Below are 14304 nucleotides of genomic sequence, written 5' to 3'. Positions count from 1 at the left end.
TGTTATTTTTCTTCAATTAAATTCATTCCACTTCACTTACAAATACATCCCCAGATAGTTGATATATCAAGAAAACAAGACTGAATAAAGCAGTAGGGTTTTTATTTATTTATTATTTCACCCCTAAAAATCTTGGGCAAAACTTTATGTGAGTAATTCTTAATGTAGCACTTTGTGACTGAGATACGAGATCTCTCCGGTGCTTTCATGCCATGCACTTTCCAACAACATGTCCTGTCAGAAGCAAACTACTCCTGAGGAACTGATGGGTCATTGATTTTAACCAATCAAATCTTTCTACTGTGTGAAGATAAATATGTGAAGACAGATTTAAGTCTTGAAAATCAATTGACAACCTTCAAGCCTCTAGTTCCTAAGATACGGTTGGTTTAATTGGGATACTTATTTATTTTTCAGCTTTCTTTCCTCTTTTAGCTAGGACCTGAGCTAATGTCAACAGTTAGATGGACCATGCCAGAAAAAAGAAAAGAAAAACCAAGAAAGACTTGAGAGATGAAGAGTGAGTAGGAAAGACAATTATGTAGGAGATGGGCTTCATTTGATCAGGTCATCAAAGGGTATACTAGGATATTTTCAGCTCTTTGGCTTTTGGTGCATTGTTGCAATTAAGAATGGTAAGCATAACATTATAGATGGTTTTCTATAAAGAGTGGCATTATTGTATTTATTTAATGGCTAATTTGGAAGTCATTTTCTTCTTTGAAGTCATAGTTACAGCTAATAGAAGCCCTTCTGCTTCCTTTTAAAAATGGTATCCTCAATGGGGATAGAGGAAAATGCATAATAGATAATGAGTGTTAAATGATATACTATCTTCTTTTTTTGCATTTTTTTTCACAGAGCTTTATTAACTTTATATTAGTTTTCCATAGCTTGAATTTACAACATTACGTATTCACTGATTAACATAGTTGATTCTAACTATCCCACTTATATCTATGTATTTAATATCTCCTATTTCATAACCACATATCTTTCTCTATGTCTAATGTTCTTTCCCAGAGCGATATTACAGGGAGCCATTCACTTTTCCATTCATTTATAGGTCTATTGTTTAGCAATTTTGTTAATCTGTCCATTTCTTTCATTTCTTGCAATTTGTTGATCCATTCTTCCAGTAAAAGAGGTTTTTTGCTTTTCCAGTTTTGTGCAATGATTAATCTTGCCGCCGTCACTAAATACAACAGAACTCTCCAGTATTTTTTTACAATTCCTGTTTCTAGTTTGGGTATCATATTTAATAAATAAAATTCTGGTAGCATTTTGAACTTACACTCAAACAACTTTTGTATTTCTACATGTATTTTGCACCAGAAGTTGTTGACCTTGCTACATGTCCACCACATATGGAATAGTGAACCCTCCCTCTTCTTACAATTCCAGCATTTTACTTTCTGTGTTTTATAGATCTTTTTGATTTTAACAGGGGTGAGATACCACCTATTCAGTATTTTTACCTGATTTTCTTTCAAAGCTTGAGAGGCAGTAAATTTACTCATTCTTTTCCAAGAGCTTTGCCATTCCTCATAGTCAATTGAATGTCCTATGTCTTGGGCCCAGCAGATCATGTTTTCTTTTATTATCTCTTTTTCTAAAGCTCTTTTCAGTAACACCTTATAAAACTTAGATATTTCTTTTTTATCTTGATTCCACCAGATTATATCTTTTTTTGCATTTTTAAAAATGATAATACAAATATTATCCAAAAATGTTCTTAAAATAGTCACATTTTCTTTTAACTACAGCTAAGCATAGACATTTTAGCTGTGAATCCCCCCACCCCAGTTATTAAAATCTCTCATGCCTCTTTGCCACAGAGCTTAAAATGGATTCTTCTCTTCAGGGTCTCAGACATTCACTATACTTTACTTGTGATATGCCATTATCTTTTAAAGCAATCAATTAGTTAATTGGGTAAAACACAGATAATTAATCAGTTCCACTTCTCCAATACAACAAGAACTTTAATGCAGGCCTTCCCACTAGCTGGTCCTGAAGTTCTGAAACTCTGGATAGGAAAGGATTTTTTTTAATACACTTCTCTTTCTACTATTTTGATTTATGTCAAGTCCATCTCACTAGTAAGCAAGCACTCTGTAGTACTGTCACCAGCAAATGAAGGATCTTTTGAAGCGAAACACCTGGTGGATGGGTATGAATGTTGTTACTCTAAATCTCTGGTAAGATGTGTGCCTGTACTTTCTACTGTTACAGACCATTTCCCTTTTCCTCTCATGCACATTTGGGTGCTTTTAAAACTGGGAGCTGATTATTATGTGTAGCTTCAGAAACCTTTTACCATGTAAAAGGCAAGGCATGTTCAGCTCTGCTTGATTTGTCTTATTCCAATTTCACAGCCTTTCTGAAATAACCTATCAATTGCTGAAGTGTGTGAGAGAGGGGGGGAGAAGTGGTGAGGGGCAGTGCAGTTTCCATTAATAGAAAGAGAACAATTCCTCTTCGAGACAGTTTGTTGTTTTTCCCCTCTGGGAGCATTTTCTCTCTTGATCTGTGGCTTTGAGAAAAGATAATTTCAATGAAGCTCTTCCTGAGGAACTACAGCTACCTACAGCTCTCACTAAAGCAAGTCAGATAAAGTAGCATTTTTAGTTATTGCATTCCAAAAGGTCAATTCAACCTAGATTTCACAGAAGAAAAAGGCAGGTGGGATCCTAATGTAATAGTCTGAGACTTTTCCATTCAGATTCCACCTGCCTTTTTTCTGTGAAATCTCGGGTGAGTTGACCTTTTGGACGTTCTGTGCACTTTTGGTGATCCATGTTTTCTAATTAGATCAGCCACTGAACATATGTTTCCAGCTGGATGTAAGAAACAAATACCTGTTGTCAGTAAAGGAAGCATGCAAAGCCATGAAACTGCTCAGTGCTGGCAATGGTTTTCCAAGGTCTCACCCAGAATCTGTAAAAGTTACTGTTCTAGACTATAGCTACCAGATTCTCCCAGTCAATAGCCTGCTTGGGAAATTCTGGGAACCACGCTCCATACTCAGATATCAGACAGGGATCTTTCCCAGGCCTTCTACTCAATATCCTTTAATGGAAGACAGAAGGTGAGCTTTATGGAAGCAGAAGATGTAGCTTTATGCATGTGAGGCATAGGATCTGTCCCTCAAATATAATCTCTGAAGAAAGTCAATAGAAGTGAAGGAGGAAGATGTGGAACAAATGAGAGCAAATAGAAGTACAGATATTCAATCTTCAGTGGGATTAGGAATAAAAAATTATTTCATGGATGTAATAATATAAAATTGTGACCTTGTACTAAGGCTTGTAGTAATGGAAAACATGAATAGTAGGTGTTTTGAACTGAACCAGCTTTTATGCATGTTTCCAGTGAAGTGCTTTTAGCTCTTTCTCACTGGACAAGTACCCTTTGGCCTGCAGCCTAGATCTCAGTCTTGCTTCAAGTATCACCTGCATTTCCCCTCTATTTCAGAAAAATAACAGAAATGACTCAAGGAACGGTTGTTAGTTATATTGAAGACTCTTTTCACTGGCAGGTTATCTGCCTTGCTTTCATTGTCTCTAAAATTTGAACTGAACACATGCATTATTGTCTATTTATAATATCCTCAGGATGAGGACAAATTATTTCATACCTTGCTGTTTGGTCACACTGTTTATATTATTATTATTATTATTATTATTATTATTATTATTATTATTATCTTATATCCCACTTTTCTCCCAATGTAAGGAGTCAAGGTGGTGAACAAGTATAAAGCAATACAATTTACAAAAATACAAAATATTATAATACATAAATGTAAAATTAAAAAAAACAATTAAACAATTTTAAGGATTAAAACAGTTATAAATTAAAATATGATATATTAAAATACAAACCATTAAAATTTGTATAGTCCAGCATCAAAAACCCAGTCTTTCTCATCTAAATAAGCCTGACTGCACAGGGGCATCTTTTCCTGGCATCGGTAAGAATGACGCACTATACTCTCTCTCTCACACACACAAACACTGGACTATGTCACTGAACTTCAGGTTTTGGCTCTTCACTGTTGCTTTTGATGATGCAAAATACTCAGGGAAACTTTAACTGAGACAAGAATGTTCTCTTTCTCTAAAAAAAAAAGAGGTAGCAGGTGTTAGCTACAAAATATACCATAATGCTATTTGCTGATCAACTCAGTGAATAATGAGACCAGACACAGAGAAGTGAGTTTTAAAATGGGCAACTTTATTTAACTTTATTTCTTCAAGTTCTGCAATAATCAGAGGGGAGAACCTAGTGTGCGAACAGTTGGTGGATGGTCTGCTCCTAGACCAGTTCCCCAGCTTCATCTGGGCAAATACACCTGAGCCCTAAGGACAATCCAGAAGTGGGTTGCTCCCTGGCCAGCCTGCATCCAGAAGGCCAACCCAAGACTCCCCCACTTAACTCATTAGACGTAAGTGAGGATTTAAATCTCAGGCCAGTCGCAAAGCAAGTCTCTTTCCCTTCCTGTTTAGTCACAAGACCTAAAAGACAGTTCCAGAGACTTACCTTCACCCTTTAGGAGGGTGCCAAGGTGTTCACCTGGACATCTATCTCCCCCCATCTATGCCACAGATATGGGGCAAGTGTCTGCTTAGCCTCTATCCCCACCAGGCTAGCAAAACAAGCTTAAACCCCTGATTGCAGGTCCCAAAGAAATATCAACTTCCCCTCTTCAGAAGGTGGATGTCATCCGCCCTGTAGAGCTCAGGCCTGAGCAGCACAATATCATTGTGTGCTAAGTAAAAACCCAATTCTCCCAACATAGCCTTTCAGATCTCATTGTTGGTCCTTCTGTGGGCTCTATTGAGGAGGCAAGGATACCTTCCACAGCTCCAAACTTGGCACGGCAACATTGCCGACCATACGAGAGTAACAAAAGGCCACTTCTCACGTATGTATCTCATGCCATGAATGGCCTGCAGAACCAGGGCCTTGCCCTTTAACAAACCTAAATCATTGCCCCCAAAATGTGTAACCAATATATATGGGGGGGGGGGGTAGAACTTGAACCACACAGAATAGGCAGGAGTCTGTGCCACCGTAGGCCACAATTTGTCTTTCAATCAACAATAGCCTTATCTGACAGCCCCAGCTGGCTTCTGAAATGGCTCCTCCTGCCTTGGCAGGCCACCCAGAACACCATGCTGTGTCTGCAGATCCAAACATGGTGTCTCATCACAGGACATACTGCATCTGTAACAAATCAAATAAAACATTCTCAATAAATCAAAGGATGCAAATATAACTTCCATTGGTCAATCCTCGGGATATCCTGTTGAGCCATGCCTGGGGCAGCCACCTGGGATGCAACTCCAATACAGAAAGAGTGTGTGGCAAACCTGACCCCATGAAGACCCAAACAGTCTAGTGCTCTTGTTGTAACTGACCAAAACTGAAACTTTGTGAGTGAAAGCCCATTGGAATGGCAGAACAGCAGGCCAAGGGTATTACTTCTCGCTGCAAAGAATTGATCTAAAACCCTATCTGGACAAAGCGATTTCTCACTGCATGATAGGAACTGCAATTCTCCACCATTTCCTAACTGGTATGTCTTGGAGGAGTGTATAAATAGCAGGTCTGAATGAGATGACAAAGAAACATCCTGTAACAAGAGGCCTTGTTGGATGAATCCCACTTTGAGGCAAGTACCAGCTTATTTATCCTCAGTGCCCCTCAAAAGGAGATTAACAAGGCTGCATGAAAAGGCACAGACTCATAAGAAGTATGAATAGTTTGCCAAGAAGAACTGAGACCATTTAAAATATTAGGTGACAACGGCTTGCATGGATCTTTAACTCTTATACCTTCTCTGGACCAACCCTCTAAGGAATTATGTATCCTGAAAGGCCAGAAGTATTGTTGAAGCCCCTAGCCCTAAGCCAAAAGGCTGAATGCCTGTCCCTTATGGAAGAAACTGCTAGATCATGCAGGAACACACAAAACTCCTTCATCACCCTCCCACCACCTCTTCCATCCTCCCCTGCCCAAATAGACATTTCTACCCCCATCCTTCCCCAAAGTATCTGACCTTGCTCATGGCTTTTACTAGCCCTTGGGGAGAGGAGAGAAAAAGACATCCTTCCCAATGTGTGATCAATTTTTCTCCTCCTGATTGTTTATTAGTTGTCTCTCCTGTTATGTCTTTTTCCCCCATATTTTTTTGAATATTATCTTTGTCCTTATCTTCTTTGGTTCTTTGGATCCACCATTTGATCCCTTGTCTATGTTTTCTTCTTGCTGCTCCAAATCCAATTGCTTCAACAGATCCAGTCCTTATTCCAAGGAATAAATCTTGTGCTCTTTCCCTTTCCACTGAAATTTCAGGAAAATAGGGTAAACCCAATTGTGTCTTATTCTGTTCTTTTGCAAGACTGCAATGCATGGTTTAACTCTTCTTCTCCAGGTGATAGTCTCTGGGCAAAGATAATTGTAAATTTCAATTGTGGTATCCCTATATTTCAGTGATCCTGAGAATTTCCTCATTTCTTTCATTAAAAGGTCTTTCTTATAAAAGCTTGTTACTCTCAAGATTACATCTCTGGGAACCAGTCCTTTTTTTAAAGTTGTTGCTCTGTGTAGATGTTCCATTTCCTGCTCTTTCCAGATAATTTGAGGAACAATACATTGTAGCCATTAAAAAAATTCTTTCTCTAAGGTCCCCAGGAAAGCCACAAATACGGAGATTATTCCTTCTATTCTGATCCTGCAGGTCAATTATTTTTTCTTTCTGGTTGATCCAGTCTTGATTAGTGTTCCAAAGTTATCATTTACTGAGCTTTCTGTTCAATTTGTATTGATTGTACTTTTTTATCCACTTGTTCAATCTCTTTTTTGATAATCTGAAGAGATTTATTCATTTCATCCATGATTTTATTAGTTATTGTCTCAGCTAGTGTCCCATTATTTTTAGTGATTGTCTTTCAAAACCTCATTGCTTTTGTTTTGATTTTCCATTAACTCCCGTAGGAACCATGGTTTCTTTTCATTCCCATTATCATCATATTCTGGCTGCGCATCTGGAATTGAGTTATGTTTTGGTTTAGCTCCAGTTCCAGCTTAATGCATTGTTTTCATGGATTTAGTTTTTTGCATTTCTTTATTATAAACTTCAAATTTCTCTTGTGAGTTTACTTTTTTTAAATGAGCACACACCTTATCTGAGGGAATGTACACATTCTCCCTTCCATCTTAAAACTGTTTGTTTAAGTTCTCTTTTTTGACTTTTGGACATCTGCCAACTTCTAATCAGTGTTGTGTCTTCAGTTGCCAACACACAGTTTTATATTTTCTCTCTTTATTCATTCTTTAATTAGTATTTCAGTATTTTAATTCTTCAAATACACAGTCCAGTACATTTATTTTTAACTGTTTTAGTTTGCTTTTGTTTTATAAATCTTAACTTCCATTCAGTTTAATAAACAATCAGCTGGCAATTGCCAAGGAAAGAAATGCTATTTATTAATCTTTATTCTCTTTAGATCTTTAATTAAACAGTTCCATTCTATTCTTCTCCCATTCTGATTTGTTTATTTGTGATCACCCACAGTCTTTTTTCCATTTAAAAGAGATTCTTTGGCTTATTTAGCTTTAACTTTCAGGAGAAAACAATCTCAGCTCCTCACACCATCGCTTGTGGCTCCTTCCCCGTGTTGGACTCTAAATATAGGAATGAAGTACAGTGGTTCTGCCCACGGATATAAAAGGAGTTGGGAGGCTGTCATTTCTTTGGCCCATTACAGACCGCCCAAAAGGGGCGGTCTCAGGCCACTGCCGGTTGCAGCGTGGAGGAGCCGCAGCAGCCAAACTACGCGACTCCTCCACGCGAAAATTGCGCTCCTTCTGGCAACCCGGAAGAGACGTTGCAAGTGCCAAAGCGCACACTTGCGACGTCTCTTTTGGGTTGGGACGTGCGGACGCAGAGCGTCCGCTACGTCAAGATGGTGGTGCCCATCTGTATAGGGTGCCGCTATCTTGACGTATCGGTTACGCGCGAGGGGCAAGGCGTGTCCGGAAGCACCGCCCCTCGCGCATCATCGCGGCGCAAAGGCGCCTCTTAGGCCTGTCTGTAATGTGCCTTTGTTAGGCTAATCTGAGTGACACACTGGCCTAGTCATGTTGCTCTGCAAACCAACAATAAAAACTTCTTGTTTTAATCCTCTAACTTTTGTTTGGACTTTGGGTATTTACTGAATAAGAGGAAATGTTTGCCTTTTTCTAGTCGGTAATGCTTTAATGCCCTTTTATTTCTCTGGTACAGTTTTTAGTGTTTTTTCCCTTTTTTATTAATAATTTTTAAACTTTACAATACAAATTATAACACATTCTTCATACAATATATGCTTTTACAGTATACTTATTTTAAACTAAATATCACCTCAGTGATTATAGACTTATTCTTCAAGCTTTCCGTAGGAAAACATGAATTTTTATATTATAACAAAAAATCTTTAAACCCTCAATAATGATTACATTACTTCCCATAAGAAAGAAAAGATATTGGCCTGTTACAGACTGCCAAAATAAAGCTGCTTTGGGTCTCTTTGGACGTATGCTGTTTAAATGATGCATGGGTCCTAAGAATCCGGAAGCTGCACCAAAGCTGCACTCCAGTGCTTAGGAATGGAGTGTGGCTTTGGCGCGACCTCCGGACTCTTAGGAACCATGCATCATTTAAATAGCATACCTCCAAAGAGACCCGAAGCAGCTTTATTTTGGCAGTCTGTAACAGGCCATTGTTTCTATTATTACATTATTGAACAACCCATTACTGAGCAGCAATTAAATAAAGTATTACGGCTTCCCAGTCCTTTTCCCATTTAGCCATATCTTTTTTTGTTTTGTTTAATCATGCTGTTAATCTATCTAATTCTTTCATTACAAGTATTTCATTTCACCAATCCACTATAGTTGGAGTGAGAGGTAATTTCCACTTCTTTGCTATTATCCTTCTGGCCGTGGATATTATATATTAAAATATTTTCCAATATTTCCTTTCTTGATCAAGGCCTAATAATGAAGTCATGTTTAACAGATATATTTCTGGCAATAAATCAAAATAAATTTTTAGCATCAACTTAATTTCCAAATGAATCTTTACCCAGAAAGGCTTTATACATGGACAATGCCACCACATGTGCAAGTATGTGCCCATTTCCTTTTGGCATCTCCAACAATAGTTATCTTTTAATTTATAAATTATTTCTATTGAGCATGGTGTTTGATACCATCTATTTACAACCTTAAAATAGTTTTCTTTTAACGATTGTGCTACAGTATTTTTTGTTTGTTTTTAACCTTGCATTTTCCCATTTTTCCAAGTCTAAGTTGTACCCCAACTCCTGTGCCCATTTTATCATGGAATCCTTGATTTCCACTTCTTCTAAAGATCTTTTCAATAAGATATTATAGATTTTGCTTAATAACTTTTTCTCTTCCTCATCCATTAGTATAACATCTAATTCATTATCTTCTCTCTCAAAACCAAATATACTCTCATCCTTTATAATTCTTTCTTTAAACTAAATATAGTTCAACTAATTCATGTGAGGACTTATTCTAATTGCAATTTCATTTTTTTGATCTTAAGTTGACGTTTCCTTCACCATCATGGATCAATATATCTCTGTACGTGAACCACTTCGGGCCTTTCTCCCATTTGCCTAGGAAGGCCTCTTTGGAGAAACCCAAAGGAGAAGCCCAGTGTAAAATATTTTCTTTACAATTACAATTAGCCAATTATTGATTAATGTTTTTCTTAATAAATGTTCATTAAAGACTTTATCCTGTTTATACCCATCATACCAGACATATGGCACGCATATGGCATGCATATTTTTCTGGTACAGTTTTGAGATTTACTTTGCATGAAAGTTAGTGACCGATGTACCAGATTGCAATTCCCATCAGCCCTGAAAAGTATGTTCACTGAGATTGGAAGGTAACATGTTCCTCAGCCCTGGTTACATCTTTTATTAGCCATGAAGAATCTTCTGGGATACAGCTTGTGTCACAGGGCCTGTAGAAAATAATATCAAGCTACTTATTCTGCAAATCCTGTAAAATTTGCATATATTATGCATATTCATAATGTCATACATATGCATATTCATAATGTCATGTGATTTACATGGTATGAGTCAACACGAATGGATAACAGTGCATACCTGCCTTCAAAGTAGGGTGGTAAGTGTAATAGGCCCAGGGGGACATTCTAGGTATCACATGAACTGCCATAAGAGAAACCAAAACTGAAACAAAATGGAAGTGTCCAATGGTATTAGAAAACAGATTTAGAAAAAACACAATGTTTAAAAACTGTTGAGGGGGGCAGCACTGTAAACCATCACTCCTGAATGTTTCAAAGAGAAATTTGAGGGAGCTGGAAAGATTAGGTGAAGAAATTAACCTTGGAGGCTGAATCCAGCCCTAAAACCATGTTTCTCCTAGCCATACTAAACAAAACTAGTGAAAGAGCACCCTGTCTTTTGGAGCATTGTTCTGGTGGTGGGTTGTGGGGAGGATTCTGTTGGAGAGATTTTTCAGCCTGAGGTTTTAGTGGGGAAGAATAGACAGACGAAGATTAGAAGATGCATGAAAACCAAGGGCCCTTTCACACAACACAATTATAATGCAAACATTTTCTTTTAATTGTCATGACTACATTGCATGCAGTCCTGGAGTTTGTAATATGAGGAGCTCTCTGATTAAAATTATTAAATGTCACATACTAAACTGAAATCCCCATGATTCCATAGAATGGAGCTATGACATTTAAAGTAAAATTACTATAATTTTGTGGTGTGACAGGACCTCCAGGTTTTGTTTCAACTGATTATTAAGAGGGGAAGGTAGGATAACCAAGACTTTGTGGAAGATGTATTAAGGCTCCACATACCTCCAGATACATTGTGTAAGCCTGTCAAAACATTGATCAATTTGAGGGTGTTAATGGGAGAGATGGGAAGAAGATGTTTTTTACAGGTAGCAGTTGTCATTCACTAAATTGAAAGCAGGGATTAGAAGAAGTACTAAGTATTGCTCACACTATTTTTCAAAGCTGTGGCACTGTTGCAGTTTTCCCTCCTTCCTGAGCTTTTTTTGCACAGCAAATACAGAAGACTTCAGCTTAATCTTCCATACTCATGAGTGCTTTATTGGATTTTTCTTTTCAGTCACAGGTGCCTTAGTGACTGATTCGTTTTCTTTTTCCCGTTCTTTTCTTGTCTCACTCCTCTTCTTGAATGTGTAGAAATGCAATGATGGAGCTCCATCATTGTAGCTACCTCAAGATGAGAACTTCCTGGGGACAGACCTGTGTAATAGAATCTATCCCTGTGCATTTACATCCTGTGCCTAGAACAAGAATAAAAGCTGGTGCAATAATCTCCTTACAAACTCGTACTGAAAAGAATATCAGCCAATGATTCTGTGTATTTTTCTGAAAGGGTTTTTGTTCATAACCCAATATTCTTGGGTTTTAGTGCATTCGGCATAAAGAGACATTACCTGACACTGACATTATCTGCCCCCAAACAGATTTTCCAAGTAGAAAAATCAGATGTGTTTTTGAACAATTAAAAATCTATAGCTGGCTGGCTGTTGAAACTAATTGATGAGCAATAATTAGATGTATTAATCAACTAGTTAAATAGGCAAATTACAAGGAAGACAGAAAATGACTGGGCATTGATTGTAGAAAACTGCAAAAAGACATGGTTATGAGACAGAAGAGAAAATAACATAAATTAAACAACTATTTGGCCAAAACAAGAAAGAGTACTAATAATTAACTAGAGAAACTATGTTGAAAATGTATGCTTACTTGAATCTGAAGTCAAGGAGAATAAATGAAAAGATGTTTTTACAAACCAAAGTAAGGATGAGAAGTACCGATGCAAAAAGAAAGTTTGTATGAGGAACAACAGTAGTTTACTGAAATTTATTAAACATGGCAATTTTAATAATACTTGTAAATTTTTATTATTTATTGTTATAAAAATAAAGTATATATATATAAAGAAGACTTCCTTCCAACAAAGTCCTCAAATGCAAAGAATCCTGTGACTGGCCTCTTTTTTCTTTGCTAGGATGGACAGAATAGTCACCATTATTCTTCCCTTGGGTAAAAACACATCCACAATGGAAGGATTACACAAAGATGAGAATTGTGAAATTTTCTCCCATTACTTGCACATCCTGAAGTGTTTCAGAAAATTATTCTGCAGAGAAATAGGCATAGGTTTGTAGTGCAAACAATGTTTTTTTCTTTTAAAAAAATGTTTTGAGCACATTTTTTTCCAGAAATGCACTTTATATTTGTAAAAATGTATTTTACACACACACATACACACACTTTTTTTTTTTTTGCATAAAAGGTGTGCATCTGGAAACTCAGGGGGAGGTGTCATACTAAACTTCACATATGTAAGTGTGCAAATTGTCTGCTAATTTTTTTATTAGTTCTGTGTTAACCACCTATTCACTTTGACTCAAACTGGAATCTCATGTATTTTGTCAGAAAGAAGAGGCAAAGAAAAGCTGACAGAGAAACCTGTGGTGGAGGAACACATTTGAAGTAAGATCTGTCTTGTAAAAGATGCTAACTGTAGACATACTCCTGCTAAGGCATTCTCACTGGTCTGGACATCTCTTTCATCATGCTTGCTAGAAAAGTTTTTAATGAAAGAATACAATATAACCAATCTCTGGGGAATGTCTAAGTGTTTGCAAATCTAATGACTAGGAAGTGGCAAACAGCTGGCTTGGTAATCTGTAACCTTTGTTTGTCTCCCTTTGTGAGACAAATGATGGTATGCATATACAATCAAAAGAACTCTTTTGACAAATAGAAAGTGAAATACATTTTTTGACTTTTACAGAAATGGTGGGGGGCATATGATTAAACTGCCACGTCTTAAGAGCCATACAATTTCAGCAATGGAGGAGCAGGGAAGATCTGAGAAATTCTACGAAAGCTTGCCAACTTCTATCTTTCAGTCTTAAAGGTTCTGCAACATCCCTTTGTACACTTTAGGTAGTTCATGTTTTACCACTGATTAGGAGCTGAATGGCTGTCAATGACAGAGGGGTGAATCAAAGGCCCTATTATTCCAACCGAAACCTATGATTCCATACTACAAGTATGTAAATGGAAACCAATAACAGAATTTGTAAACATAAGTGACATATTACTTTTACTAACATGTTATTGTCAGTTCTGAAAATAGTGTAACATGTGAACTTTAACATTAATCATAAATTGTGGAGCAATGCACTAAACAACATACAGTGGTCCATTGCCTTAAATGGGGGATCCGTTTTGGACACCCCCCCCCCCGGTGTAAGACAAATAGCATGCATGCTTGAGGCCCATTGAAAACAATGGGGCTCATGCATGTTGTTCGCACCACAGGTGCCCACGCCATTGCCATTTCCATTGTGCAGCTTTCATAAGCTGAAAGCTGCGTATAGCACATACGCATATGACACAGGCACACTGTATTACTAACACCCTTTTAAAACTAACATTGTAAAATAATGCATGTTGTATGAAAACCCATGCCGTGTTGCCATTCAGTGTTAGGGTTATGACTTTGTTACCCACCACTGCCAAAAAATGCTTTACAAAAATTGTTTTCCTTGCAGTATATCATTTCCAAGTTCTGACAAATACCAGCTACATGGATTGAGAGAGCTGGGTGCAGTCTTGTATGTCGTGTAGTCCCATTCCTTTTTCTGTGCATTATGGGCCACCAACTGGAGCATTTCTATTTATTCGTACTTAAACTCATCTGAGTCCAACCCTGGCAAAGTCTATGATGCATTAATCTTATTTTCACCAGCCAAAGCTGCTTCAACCTTTGCAAATAATATCTTACATAAATTTAACAGATTAAAAATCAGAACAGCATCATTTGAAAGGTATGAAACACAACTAAATACAATTTACTATTCACCAGAAGTGGCAGTACCTGAGTGAATGTTTCAATACTATCTCTTCATGGACATACATGATTTTGTAAATGAACTGTCCTAAAGTGATAATCACATAACGCTGAGTGCTCTCTACTCAGAGCAGAGCATTTCATTATATTTTAGATATGATCAAATGTAATCTATCAAGATCCCCCTCAAAAAACAAACAAACCAAAACATAACTGTAAAACTGTTCTGAGTTAATCACCAAGCTTTAAACTCCTTCAAATAATCAACTTTGTGCCCTTTCCATCAGAAAAGTTATCATGGGCCATCCACAAATCCCCTTTC

This window comes from Sceloporus undulatus, chromosome 3 (assembly GCF_019175285.1).
Source record: "Sceloporus undulatus isolate JIND9_A2432 ecotype Alabama chromosome 3, SceUnd_v1.1, whole genome shotgun sequence".
Lineage (NCBI taxonomy): Eukaryota > Metazoa > Chordata > Lepidosauria > Squamata > Phrynosomatidae > Sceloporus > Sceloporus undulatus.
The sequence above is the reverse complement of the archived record's forward strand: the minus strand, read 5'-3'. Positions refer to the sequence as shown.